Source organism: Camelina sativa, chromosome 6 (assembly GCF_000633955.1).
Source record: "Camelina sativa cultivar DH55 chromosome 6, Cs, whole genome shotgun sequence".
Lineage (NCBI taxonomy): Eukaryota > Viridiplantae > Streptophyta > Magnoliopsida > Brassicales > Brassicaceae > Camelina > Camelina sativa.
The window spans coordinates 5,245,305-5,259,276 of record NC_025690.1 but is presented as its reverse complement, the minus strand read 5'-3'; positions in this window follow the sequence as shown (position 1 = coordinate 5,259,276).

Sequence of the window (13,972 nt, the reverse complement as noted above, 5' to 3'; positions counted from 1 at the left end):
GGGGGGAGGAGGAATGCCTTCTTATAGCTTCTATGGTTTAGATTCAGGCCATGTTTGTTTGGGTGTCACTAGCGACAGTGACCAGGAAACCACGCTCGTTTAAGTGTTTCATTAAGCGACTAAAAGTAGCGACCATTGACTCAGAATTTAAGTCGCTTCAAATTTTATTATAATTTTAAAAAAATTTATATTTCATAGTAGATTCTTAATATATTTTAAATATTTTTTGTTATTGATGTGAAGATATTATAAATCTCAAAATTTATAAACAGAAAACTTAAAGACTTCAAAAAATTCAAATTTTTAACAAAAATCTAAGATCAATCACTCGCAACAATAAAACAACATGACAACTCGCATTGACAAGCAAATAAACAACAAATGCTATGGCTGGTCGATGTCGTTGTTGTCAACGACAAGCAAAAAAACTAGTTCTCACAGATTCATGATGAACTTGTAGAAGCACTTGGCTTAACATAAAATAAAAGAAAACTCAATACTTTAAACAAAATAATAGAAATAGGGAACAAACATGTTATTGTTGTGAAAGTCAGAAAAAGAAAATGTATACAATGTCAACAAATAATGTGTACTAGATATTTATCCGCAGTACATCGTGGGACTATTTTTTTTTTTAAAAAAAGCAAATTGTAATTTTTACAATAGATTAACTATATATGTAAGTTATTAATATTTTTAAATGTAGTACTACCCTTATATAGTCCAGAAATATATAGAAACTTTGTTTTATGTTTACTTTTTTATAAGATAGGAACGATATCAAACCGTTGATTTTAAATGTATACTGTCCAGAAATATAATGTTTTGTTATTTTTTAGTTTACAATATAAAATTTATTGAATATAATAAATATAGAAATTATCTTAAATTCGTTAATAATAATTTAAGAGATGTTAATTTATATAAGAAATAACTGAGAATAATTTACATAAAAAACATAATTTTATATAGATTAATATGATGCTCTATAAATCTTATTACAAAAAAATAATTTATATTTGCTATATAAAATCACGACAAAAATAATAACATTATATACAAATTAAAGATTTATATAAAAATATTATGTTGATCTCAACTTCCACTAATTAATTTTTATATACATCATAAATCGAGATTGAAAATTGAAGTTTCAAAAAATTCACTAAAAAAAAAAAAAAACAGTCTCCTTCCACAGAGTAATAACTGTTTTTTTTATAATAAAAAACACTCAATAATATCTTATGCTCCAAAGATTTCTTTCTTTTTAGACAAAATAGTGGGCAATAGGTAGTCTCTCCTCTTGTATATGTGATCTTGGCAATATAGATTATTCAATTATAATGTATCTAAAACCCAATTGAACATTGAACTAAACTAAAAAAATATTTTGTGATGTATCAATCTTTTATTTGATTTGAATGGTCGCTTACAATTGAACTGTCAAAAAAAAAAAAAAATATAGCAAGTACATCTTATAATAAATAAACGCTTCATAACATCAACAACTATTCAATTACAAATTTTGAAATTCAAAAATGTATGAAATAAATAGAAAATAAAAATTAAATATAATAAGAAACAATTTAGGTAAAATCTCACTTGGTGCTATTCGATTAATGCTTTCTTTCATCATACACAAATAGCATACATGGTAAGTTAAAAAGAACACATTAAAAAAAAAAAAAGATGGACGAAAGTGAGGGATAAACTGGTATGAATGATCTCTTATAATTTAATTAAACTGCCAAACAAAAGAATAGCAAATATATTAGTGATGCAGACTAAACAAAACAGAAACATCTCACAATAAGATCAATTATTTAATTAGAAATCTAGAAATTCAAACATATAAGAAGTAAATAAAATAAAATAAAATAGAAAAAGAATAGATCAAGATGAAAACTCACTTGGTGCTTTCGATTCAGTATTTGGTTCATGTTTTATTTCATCCTACACAAATACATGTTAGTTACAAAAAGATAAAAGAAAACAAAAAAAAAACAAACGTTAAAAAAAAAAAGAAATTGGACGAATGTGACAGATGATGACTCAAAAGACATCGAATATGGCCTTTAAATAGTTGGAGAAGCGTAAATTTCGGAGCGAATATTAAGATTTTTAGTTTTTTTTTTTAAATTGTAATTTATTGCTAAGACATTTGTATAATTTTGCTTATCAAGTATACAATATCTTCATATCTCTTAATTTTGGAATTTTTAACATAGAATTTAGAAATAAGCTATAGATAAATAATATTTGTTTTTTCTTTTTTTGCAGAGAAATTTACTGAATTAAATGTTAGTTTGTGATTTGCAGATATCTTTATTGTTAGCATTAAATATTGGTTTTGTCAACTTAGTTTGTTTCTATAAATCGTTTAGTTAGAGGAAAGATAAAAAAAATTGAAGTAGATATCTCGTAGATAAATTGTTTCTAAAAATGTTGGAGTTAGATATTTTAATGAGAGTATTAATATCTTCAAACTCTCTTAATTTTAGGAAATCTCAGTCGTACAAAATCTTTTTTTTTTAAATTTTTATTTAATATTATAAATTAAAAATATTGCTGAACTTCAGAATTTATTTCATAAGTGTCTCCAAAAATATATATAAAGATGCGATAACTTTATGCATTTATTATTATTTTGTATGGAGTCCATCGTCACTATACACATATAGTAACTTACCTTTTTACTTCTATATAAACGATCAAATTCGATCATTGTAAAACACAAAGACAATTACAAAACTGCAATTATAAAGGAGTTACAACTCTTTTTCCCTCTCTCTTTATTCAGTATTGTTGTAAAAGTAAGAGACAAGGTTGTGTTCTCTTCTTCTTATTATTATTGAAGCAATCAAATAGAGGTTACATATATATAGTAGTGACAAAGGCTAAAACCTAAACCGACTAGGAAATAGGAAATAGGCCATGGGCCATAGGCCATGGGCCATCGGCCATCGGCCATGGGCCATCGGCCATGGGCCTTACACATCAAGACATGTAATGGACCGGTTATGGAAGTCCACTCCAAGTGTTTTACAACACTCCCCCTTGGATGACATAATCGTGCCGATGCTAAGGGATCAGCGCAATACGCTTGGGGGTGCTGCCTCATTAAAACCTTACCAGGAAAACCCATTGGGACAAAACCATAGTGAAGGAAAAAGAAACAGCACGCATTTCTCCCCCTGTTTTAAGCATCACTGTAAATCCTTAAGCCTCCGCATTCCAATCTGGTGCGCGAGCTTCTTGAACGTTGATGTCGGTAGTGATTTGGTGAAGAGATTGGATGAGTTGTCGCATGATTGAACTTGTACCACTCGAACTTCTCTGGCCTTTTGTAACTCGTGTGTGAAGAAGAACTTGGGTAAAATGTGCTTCGTCCGATCTCCCTTGATGTAGTCTTCCTTATGTTGTGCGATGCAGGCCGTATTGTCTTCATAGAGAACCGTAGGCTCCTTATCGTCGGCCATGCCACAATCTGATCGGATATGCTGAGTCATTGACCTCAACCACACACATTCACGGCTGGCTTCATGCATTGCAAAGATTTCGGCATGATTATATGATGTAGCTGCAATGGTCTGCTTCATAGAACACCACGAAATAGCTGTACCACCGTGTGTGAACACATAGCCGGTTTGTGACCTAGCATTGTGCGGATCCGATAGATAACCTGCATCAGCAAAACCAACTAAACCTTCTTTGTTATGGTTAGTATAATATAAACCCAAATCTAACGTTCCTTGTAAGTAACGTAGTATATGTTTAATACCGTCCCAGTGCCTTTGGGTTGGACAAGAGCTAAATCTAGCTAAGAGGTTCACGGCAAAACATATGTCCGGTCTAGTGTGGCTAGCCAAGAACATTAACGCTCTTATTGTACTGAGATATGGCACTTCCGGACCGAGAACTTCTTCATCGGCCTTCTTCGGACCAAATGGATCTTTATCCAAATCAAGGCTCCTCACAACCATCGGGCTAGTCAATGGGTGAGCTTGGTCCATATTAAACCTCTTGAGTACCTTTTCAGTATATGCCATTTGATGCACAAGGATTCCATCATTTATGTACTCAAGTTGCAATCCCAAACAGAATCTTGTCTTGCCTAGGTCTTTCATCTCGAATTCTTTCTTTAGATATTCGACTGTTTGGGTGATTTCCCCAGAGGTTCCTAGGATATTCAAATCATCCACATATACTGCTATTATGAAAACCCTTTGTTTGCAAACTTCTTTATAAATATAGATCATTCTTATAGCCCTCTTTGGCTAGGTACTCACTTAACCTATTGTATAGCATACGCCTACTTTGTTTCAGTCCATAAAGGGATTTGTTTAGCCTTATCCAGTATTGTTCTCGAGAACCGCTCTTATCTTTGAGCTCAATACCCTCTGGTAATCTCATATATATCTCATTATCCAATAGACCATATAAGTATGTGGTTACAACATACATTAACCGCAAATCCAGTTTTTCTCTTATAGCCAGACTTATTAGATATCTAAAAGTCGTTGCATCCATCACAGGGGAGTAAGTCTCCTCATAATCTATTCCTGTTCTTTGGAAGAATCCTTGTGCCACAAGCCGTGCCTTATATCTCACGATTTCATTATTCTCATTTCTCTTTCTTACAAATACCCACTTATGTCAAACTGGCTTTATATTGAATGGTGTCCTTAAGATCGGACCAAACACATTCCTCTTCTTTAAAGAGTTTAACTCCACGTCAATGGCTTTTTTCCATTTTAACCAATCTTTACTCTGAGTGCACTCTAATATAGACGTGGGTTCATGATCCTCATTTATCTCAATTGCTACCTTATATGCAAATATTTCATCAATGTTGACATCCTTACGATTCCATTGTATTCCAGACATGAAATAATTAATTGAGATCTCATTATTATCAATACCTTCAGGACCTTGAGGTTCAGCGTCCCAAACCTCATTCGGTGCCTTAGGATTTGTCGCAGCCATGTCTGTTATTTCCTTAACCTTGGTTTGATTTGCACCTTTCTTAGATTTTTGAGGGTTCTTATCTTTGGAACCTAATGGTCTACCTCATTTCAAACGGGTCTTAGACTCTGTAGCAACTTGCTTATTGTGTTCCTTCTGAACATCAATACGTACTGGTGCATTACAAGCTGGTATGTACGATTTAGTTACTCTCTTTGGGTCAGTAAAGGAATCTGGCAATTGTATAGCAAGCTTTTGCAAATGAATAATCTTTTGGACCTCTGCATCACAGGATAGAGTCCGAGGATCTTGCCAATTCAAGGATGTTTGATTCCATGAAATTTCTTTGACCAGCTTTTTATTCTCTCCACCCAACAAAGGAAATTCCGATTCAGCAAACTGACAATCTGCGTATCTGGCCTTAAATAAATCACCCATAGTTGGCTCAAGATACTTAATAATGGTGGGAGAATCATATCCAAAATATATTCCCATCCTCCTTTGAGGTCCCATCTTAGTTCTCTGTGGTGGAGCAATCGGTACATAAACGGCACACCCGAATGTTCTTAAATGGGATATGTCTGGCTAATGACCCGTTAATAGTTGGGATGGTGAATACTTATGTTCACTAGATGGCCTGATGCGTATTAATTCAGCTGCATGTAATACTGCATGTCCCCAAGCCGACACAGGAAGCTTCGACCTCATAAGCAATGGTCGAGCAATCAATTGAATATTTTTAATGAAGGATTCAGCTAATCCATTTTGTGTATGGACATGTGTCACAGGATGTTCCACCCTTACCCCCATGGACATACAGTATTCATTAAACGCTTGGGATGTAAATTCACCAGCATTATCTAGACGTATAGTCTTAAGTGGAAAATCTGGATAGTGGGCTCGCAAACGTATTATTTGGGCCAGCAATCTGGCAAACGCAAGGTTTCTAGTTGACAATAGACAAACATGCGACCATCTGGTCGATGCGTCGATTAGAACCATAAAGTATCTAAACGTCCCACATGGTGGGTGTATTGGTCCACAGATATCTCCTTGTATCCTTCCCAGAAAATGCAAAGTTTCTTTATTTACTTTTGCTGGTGATGGCCTTATAATAAGTTTCCCTTGTGTACATGCTACACACGTGAGATGTTTAAGGATAACTTTCCTCTCTTTAAGAGTGTGCCCATTTGAATTCATTATAAGTTTATGCATCATGTTAGAACCCGGATGGTCAAGCCGATCATGCCATAAGGTGAACTGTTCATTGCCAAGTTAGCCTCTATCATATTAATCTTAGCATGGTAAATACCAGTGGCTAGTGCAATTATAGTCTCTAGGACTTTCTTATGTCCTTGGGTGATTTCTGTAATTTCTAGAAACTCTTTGTCTCATTCACCCTTTGTCTCAACATGGAAACCATTCAAACGAATGTCCTTAGAGCTCAATAAACTTTTCCTTGAGCTGGGTGAATACAAGGCATCACATATTTCAAGATGTGTGCCGTTAGGTAGCAAAATATTAGCCTGGATGTAGCCTTCTATTAGGCTTGCTATACCCTTAATTGTACTAATATTGGCACTTTTCATAATGAGATTAATAAAATATCTTTTATCCTTCAAAATTGTGTGGCTGGATCCACTGTCCACCACAAGTATGTTCTTGTCCTCAGCCACAAGTATGCTCCCGAAACATTAAGAGCAGCATAGGAGAGGTTGTTGAGCTTTTCCATCTGCATAATACAGAACAAAACATTTGATAGTTAGCATGCGGTTTTTGAGACCGAACCATGCAATCAACATTAGGATATGCGGTATTTGAGACCGAACCAAGCCATCAACCATTAGGTCATGCGGTATTTGAGATCGATCCATGCCTTAATTTTACACTCAAATTTCGTGGCTTATGTATGCATGCAAAGACAACAAACCTAGATAGATACTAGCATGCAAAGATTTCCTTTTTCTTAAATAATTTTGGGTTTTAGTAATTTTCCTTTACTAGATTGGATTTCCTTTTCTTAACATTGGATAACACCAAAGTTTTTAGGAAATATTTCTTAAACCTTTAACATAATAATTATAATTAATTTAGAAGTTATCCAAATTTATTTTATGCAAACACATAATAATTTCCGATTTTAAATTCTTAGTTTTAGAGTTTGAATTTCTCAAACACCTAAACCAGATTTAATCCTTAGAACAATTAGTTTGAATTTTCTTCTATGAATTTTGGATTTGATAGTTTAGTTCTAGGGTTCTTATGCAACAAACAATCAATTCAAACAACCCTAAATTTTTAATCTTAAGCAATTTGGATTTTAGGTTTTAGTTCTAAGGTTTTATGCAATGAAATTCTCAAACAATCAAACAATCATGATCGGATTTTAGTCATAGTATAAGCAGTTCAATTGCAATCAATCTAAACAACCTATAACAACCGATTTTAAAGTTTTAAGTTATAGGGTTTACGATTTTCAAAACTTATGAACTTGTTTGTTTGATTGTGTACTTGTAGGTTTATAGTTCCAATAGATTTAAGGATCAAGTTCGATTTATGGGTTCTAAGGAGGTTTGATTTTATTTACCTTCCACTGATTTGGGGTTGAACGGATTTGAACCGGGAGCTAAATACCTTGGTTGTACCTTGAGCTGATCCACGAACCTCGGCCTAGATAGGAGGAAGAAATCACTAACAGGAGCTGCTTCATGAACAGGAACAGATCTCCGAACACTCCTTTGATCACGAACAGGAACTAGCCGCAAACACCGATGGAAACTGATCACCGGACTTGGACGAACAAGGAATAAAAGCGGCGGCGGTTTTAGGGTTTTTAGGGTAAGGGTTTTTCTCAGCTGGCTTTAGAGCTTCGTGCTGATAACGTGTTGTAAAAGTAAGAGACAAGGTTGTGTTCTCTTCTTATTATTATTATTGAATCAATCAAATAGAGGTTACATATATATAGTAGTGACAAAGACTAAAACTTAAACCGACTAGGAAATAGGAAATAGGCCATCGGCCATGGGCCTTACACACCAAGACATGTAATGGGCCGGTTATGGAAGTCCACTCCAAGTGTTTTACAACAAGTATCCCAATCTTTTTGCGGGTATAAATTTCTCACTATTATTTATATTTTTATTCACCAAAAAATTAAACACTTTTTATAACAAGTTACAGCACGACCACTCTACGGTAGGTTATAATTATATATTTATAATATATATGTCATTATACTCTATATGTTATTCTGCGGGGCAGTATGTCGCCTCGTCAGAAAAATATATTTTTCAGTGGTTGTTCAAAACACCATTATATATTTGTTACTATAGTGGGAGATATTATGTCCCTATATGTAATTATTGTAATGGCTGCTTCACGCATCATAACAATGGACGGCTCAGCTGTCGATAATGTGCATGATTCTGTCCCCATAATTTATTTACCGTTATAAGGTGGATGACCGTCACCATAATGATGCTGTTAAATTATATTTATATTATGATTAATATATAAGGAGGCTCAGTCACCTGTATATTAACATATATCTGAAATTGCTGAATTTAACCGATTGATTGTTCAACTTATGATTTATTTTATGTTTAATACTTTTCACCAATGGTCACAAAAAAAAAATCAAAAATCTTACACATTTCAAATGGCTATGAACAGTAATTTTCAATATATAAATACACATATTTTAACTATTTCGTTCATCTAAAATCGCATCACTCCTCATAAAATTTTCTAAAGAAAGTTGTTTAAGTTTTCATTTTGAAAAATGATTAGCTTGTTTTTAATTGTTTGTTTAATTGCAATTATTACTTGTATTTATGGTCTCTTCGTTGGAGAATTTACCCACAAAGAGTTTACCATTAACATCGGTTTATTTTTCTATGAATTTGTGTTCTTTGTAATTGCTTGCATTATAAATATAAACTAGGTTTTACCCCGTGGTACACCACGGGTCTTTTATTTTGTTGATATGATACTGTAATAGTTTAGTGGTGCTTGTAGTCGATGGTGAATTGCATCTATATATATACTGTTAACGGTTGTAGATAAGTTTTGTATAAACTCTTGATTCGCAAGTTAATATACATTTTATGATTTGATTAGTTATGATTTAGGAATGAATGATATGGCATATTCTTATTTTGAGTCGCAATTGATATTATTGGATTAATATTGTACATTTAAAGCTAATAAGAGAGAATTGTAGAGAATTTAATTGAGACTTGTTTGGTTGTATGGATGACCCAAAAATGTACTTCAAAAATGTTAAGATAGATAGGACATTCTAAAATAAATAAAATTATCTTACTAATAATATTTATTCGCTTTTGTGTTTAGACAACTAATGACAAATAATGAGAAGCTTCAGTTTCTGGTTCTAGACATCACATTGACTAATTATATATCTTGGATTGCCAACGTCGAACTACATTTAAAATCTCCTGGCTTTATAAAACCCAGAAAAGAGAATAATACTTTGACTGTTGAAGAAAAATCAAAATCGATGATGTTTATTTTAAGAAATTTCGATGATTATGCACACATAAAATATCCAAAAGAGATTTAGAAATATTTAAAAGATCTATTTGATCATCAAAGAGCCATAGCTCTCCCACTTATTTGGGATGAATGGAAAAGTCTAAAGTTCCAAGAATTTGATAATTGTGATAATTATAATTTCGCTATGTTGCAAATTGTGGCTAAACTGAAATACTATGGTGATATCATCACTGAATCTCAGATTATTGAGAAAACGTATACCATATTCCATAAAGACCACATGACCCAGCAAGAACTATATATGTTACGCGGGTATACCAAGTTTTCAGATTTGATTGTGGCACTATTAATAGCGGAAAAGATTATTGAGACCGCTCATGTGGATAACTGAAATACTTGTAGTGAGACTAGTAGTCTCCAGTAATGTTGTTATATAAGTAATTATGTATTTCACTTGTTTTAAAATAATTTTGTTTCTTAAAATATGATAATATATAATTGTTATATGTTTTTCTGTAAAAATTTACTTATACTATTCACATTTGTGTTTATTACAGAAATAAATGAGGATTCAAATAAAACAATTATAAGGAAAAATATCAAAAAAAAATTGTATACCAGATAGTGGAACAATACACACTATTCTGAGACATAGAGATTCTTCTCTAAGTTAACACCGACAAAAATTATTGTCAATAAAATATCAGGTCCTACAAACTTGCTTAAAGGAAGTGGCAAAGCTAACTTTGTATTGCCTAATAGAACAAAATTTTCCATTATAAATGTTTTATATTCTCTGAATTCTAAAAGGAATTTGTTGAGTTTCAAAGACATATACCTTCAAGGATATGAAACTCAGTCTACCACTAAGAATGGAAAGAAGTGTATGTATATAACTTCTAATGAATCTGGAAAAAGGCATGTGTTGAAAAAATTTCCAGAATTTACTTCTGCTTTGCATCATACTTATATAGATGCAACAGAATCGCATCTTGTGATCAAAAGAAATCCAGAAGATTTCACATTGTGGCATGATCGCTTTGGTCACCCAGGCACTACAATGATGCGAAAAATTATAGAGAGCTCACATGGTCATTCACTGAAAATTAATGAGATATATCAGGGGAATAAAATGACATGTGAAGCGTGTTCTCTTGGAAAATTGATCATAAGACCATCGCCAACCAAAATTGATAAAGAATCGCCAAAGTTCCTTTGAACGAATTCAAGGCAATATATGTGGACTGATACATCCACCATATGGACCATTCCACTATTATATGGAGTTGATTGATGCATCTAGTAGATGGTCACATGTTTGTCTATTGTCATCTCAAAATTTGGCATTTGCGAGATTCCTAACTCAGAATAGCAAATTAAGATCTCAGTTCTATGATTATTTTATTAAGAGAGTTAGACTAAACAACGCTGGTGAACTCACATCCAAAGCATTTAATGATTATTGAAACGACCTGACCTGTTTTTTTTAAATAATAAAAAATGATAATAATAATAATAATAACTACAACTAGTGGTCCCATACCCACTAGCCACCTATCCTCAAACACAACTAATAGCGGAAATAACAGATTCCAATAGCAATAAATAATCCAATAAATAATAACCAATAATCAATATATCAATAACCAATAACCAATCATCAGAACACATGGAACCAGCAACCTAGCAATGTTTCTAATGACCCAACTCTAGCAACCTAGCAATGCCAGACCACATCCAATCGAGTTCCTAGAACATCCTCCTCTTCATTGCCTTGATTCCACGATCACATTTTGCCTTTACCTGCATTACAAACACAATTGCAATGCATGAGTATTTTAAAAACCCTCAGTAAGGCAATCCTCCCATCTACTGGGTTATACACACAAGCAATAGAGACATCTCTAACAATCAATAAACAATCAACAATAACAAACCAGGACTCAGCATTGACCGACACCAACATGCATCGACCGACACCAGATGGAGGTTGCGTCGACCGACGCAAGATCTGCATCGACCGATGCAAGATTAACCTACATCGACCGATGCTCCCATTGCATCGACCGACGCATGCTCGACATAGCACAAAAACCCTAGATTTCACGCGCCGTCCTCGCATCTGCATCGACCGATGCTCCCATTGCATCGACCGACGCATGCTCGACATAGCACAAAAACCCTAGATTTCACGCGCCGTCCTCGCATCTGCATCGACCGATGCTCCCATTGCATCGACCGACGCATGCTCGACATAGCACAAAAACCCTAGATTTCACGCGCCGTCCTCGCATCTGCATCGACCGATGCTCCCATTGCATCGACCGACGCATGCTCGACATAGCACAAAAACCCTAGATTTCACGCGCCGTCCTCGCATCTGCATCGACCGATGCTCCCATTGCATCGACCGACGCATGCTCGACATAGCACAAAAACCCTAGATTTCACGCGCCGTCCTCGCATCTGCATCGACCGATGCAATGTCGAGCATCGTTTTCCCCCGAAGCTTCTCGCCGGATCTTCGTTCCTACAACCACAAAACTCAATCCCAAGCCACAAGAAAGCTTCCTCACGTCCCAAATAACAATCTAACAAGACTAGCAACACATAACAAGCAAATCAGAGATATCTCCATCTTAGATAAGCCATGGTCATGCACTTACCTTTGCCACAGACGAATCTGAACCTCAACAAGCAAGAACACGCTCCTAGGAAGCTCCTACAACGATCCCAGCTACAGATCTTTACAGGAACAGCCTCAAATCTCCCAAAAACCTCAAGAACTCTCAAGAACCTTTTCTCTCTTCTCTTTTCTCTCAAAAACGGCTAAACTCGCCTAATGAGACAGAAACACAACTTAAGGGTTTTCCTTTACCCAAAACGCAGCGTTTAACTTAAGTCAAAACGCAGAAAACTGCACTTGCATCGACCGATGCTCCTCCACCATCAACCGATGCACATCCCAAACCAGGATTCCGGTTCGCGGATGTTACAATTATCCCCCACCAATTTAGATTCGTTCTCGAATCTTGAACAACACTCGGCCAAGGACTCTCGTGCTACCGTCTTCATGGCCCGCACTCCTCCGACCGATATACAAAAGGTCACCTCTAGGCGATAGACTCACGCTCCAGGCATTATTTGCTCTTGACTTTTGGACTTTCCTTTTCTCATAGGCCTAAACCTTGAGTTTTATTGGCTCCTCATCAGGCCGAAGCCTGCATGCCATAATATTGGCTCCTCATCGGGCCTAAGCTCGCATGCCATAATATAAAAAGAAGTCCAATACTCGTCTCTCGGGTTGCCACCCTACAGTGCGCCCCTGGATCGTCATCCGAAGTCGATATACCAATCATACTCTCAAGCCACAAAGTCTTAGAATATGACGGTACTAGGAGAACCAAAGTCCCCCACGAGTCGCGAGCAAACAATTCTGAACACGTCTGAGTCCTATCCCTATCCAGGTTTCCTTCTCGTGGCTCGCGTAAGACAACACAATGTCCTACCAACCACATATCCCCTCACTAGAATACCTCAAGACCACACAAGGATCATCTCACTGCCCCAAAGGCCGCCACAAAGGCCAAACAAATGTCCTAAACAGGACCGCAACAAAGGCCAAACAAATGTCCTAAACAGGACCGCAACAAAGGCCAAACAAATGTCCTAAACAGGACCGCCACAAAGGCCAAACAAATATCCTAAACAGGACCGCCACCAAGGCCACTCGTCCCGAAGGACCGGCACAAAGAGCATCTGTCCCGAAAGACCGTCACAAAGACCATCAGTCCCGAAGGACCGCCTAAACAGGCACTCTGGCTAAACAGCCCGCCACAAAGACCACACAATTCGCTAAAAAGCCCGCCACAAAGGCCAAACAATGGCTAACCAGCCCGCCACAAAGGCCACACAATGGCTAAACGGCACGCCACAAAGGCCACACACGGCTAAACAGCCTGCCACAAAGGCCACACAATGGCTAAACAGCCCGCCACACAGGCCACACACGGCTAAACAGCCCGCCACAAAGGCTTTCCATTTTTAGACTTTCCACTACTAGAACTTTCCACTTATAGAAACTTCTATTTCCGGAAACTTTCCTCAAACCACCGCCTCACGGGAATTCCGTACCCCGAGCACCACCTCATCTTGTTACTTAGTCGCACAACCAACCATCCCAAGCGACCAAGTAAACAAGAGAGATGGGCTGGAATACTCCATTCCCGCTCTAGCCACGGACTACAACTGGGACCAGGCTAGACAAGTTCAAGTCGCGACCTGCTTCTCGAACCACTTCTTGAACATTGCCTTCATCCTCGCCTCTGGCTCCCAAGTCTGCTCCTCAACACCATCACAGTTCCAAAGGACTCTCATCAAAGAAATCTTCTTCTTCCGAAGTTTATTGATCCTCCTCTCGAGAACCCTCACTGGTCTCGCCTCCAAAGTCATGTTAGGCTAAAGATCCTCATGAATCTTAGCCAAAAACTGA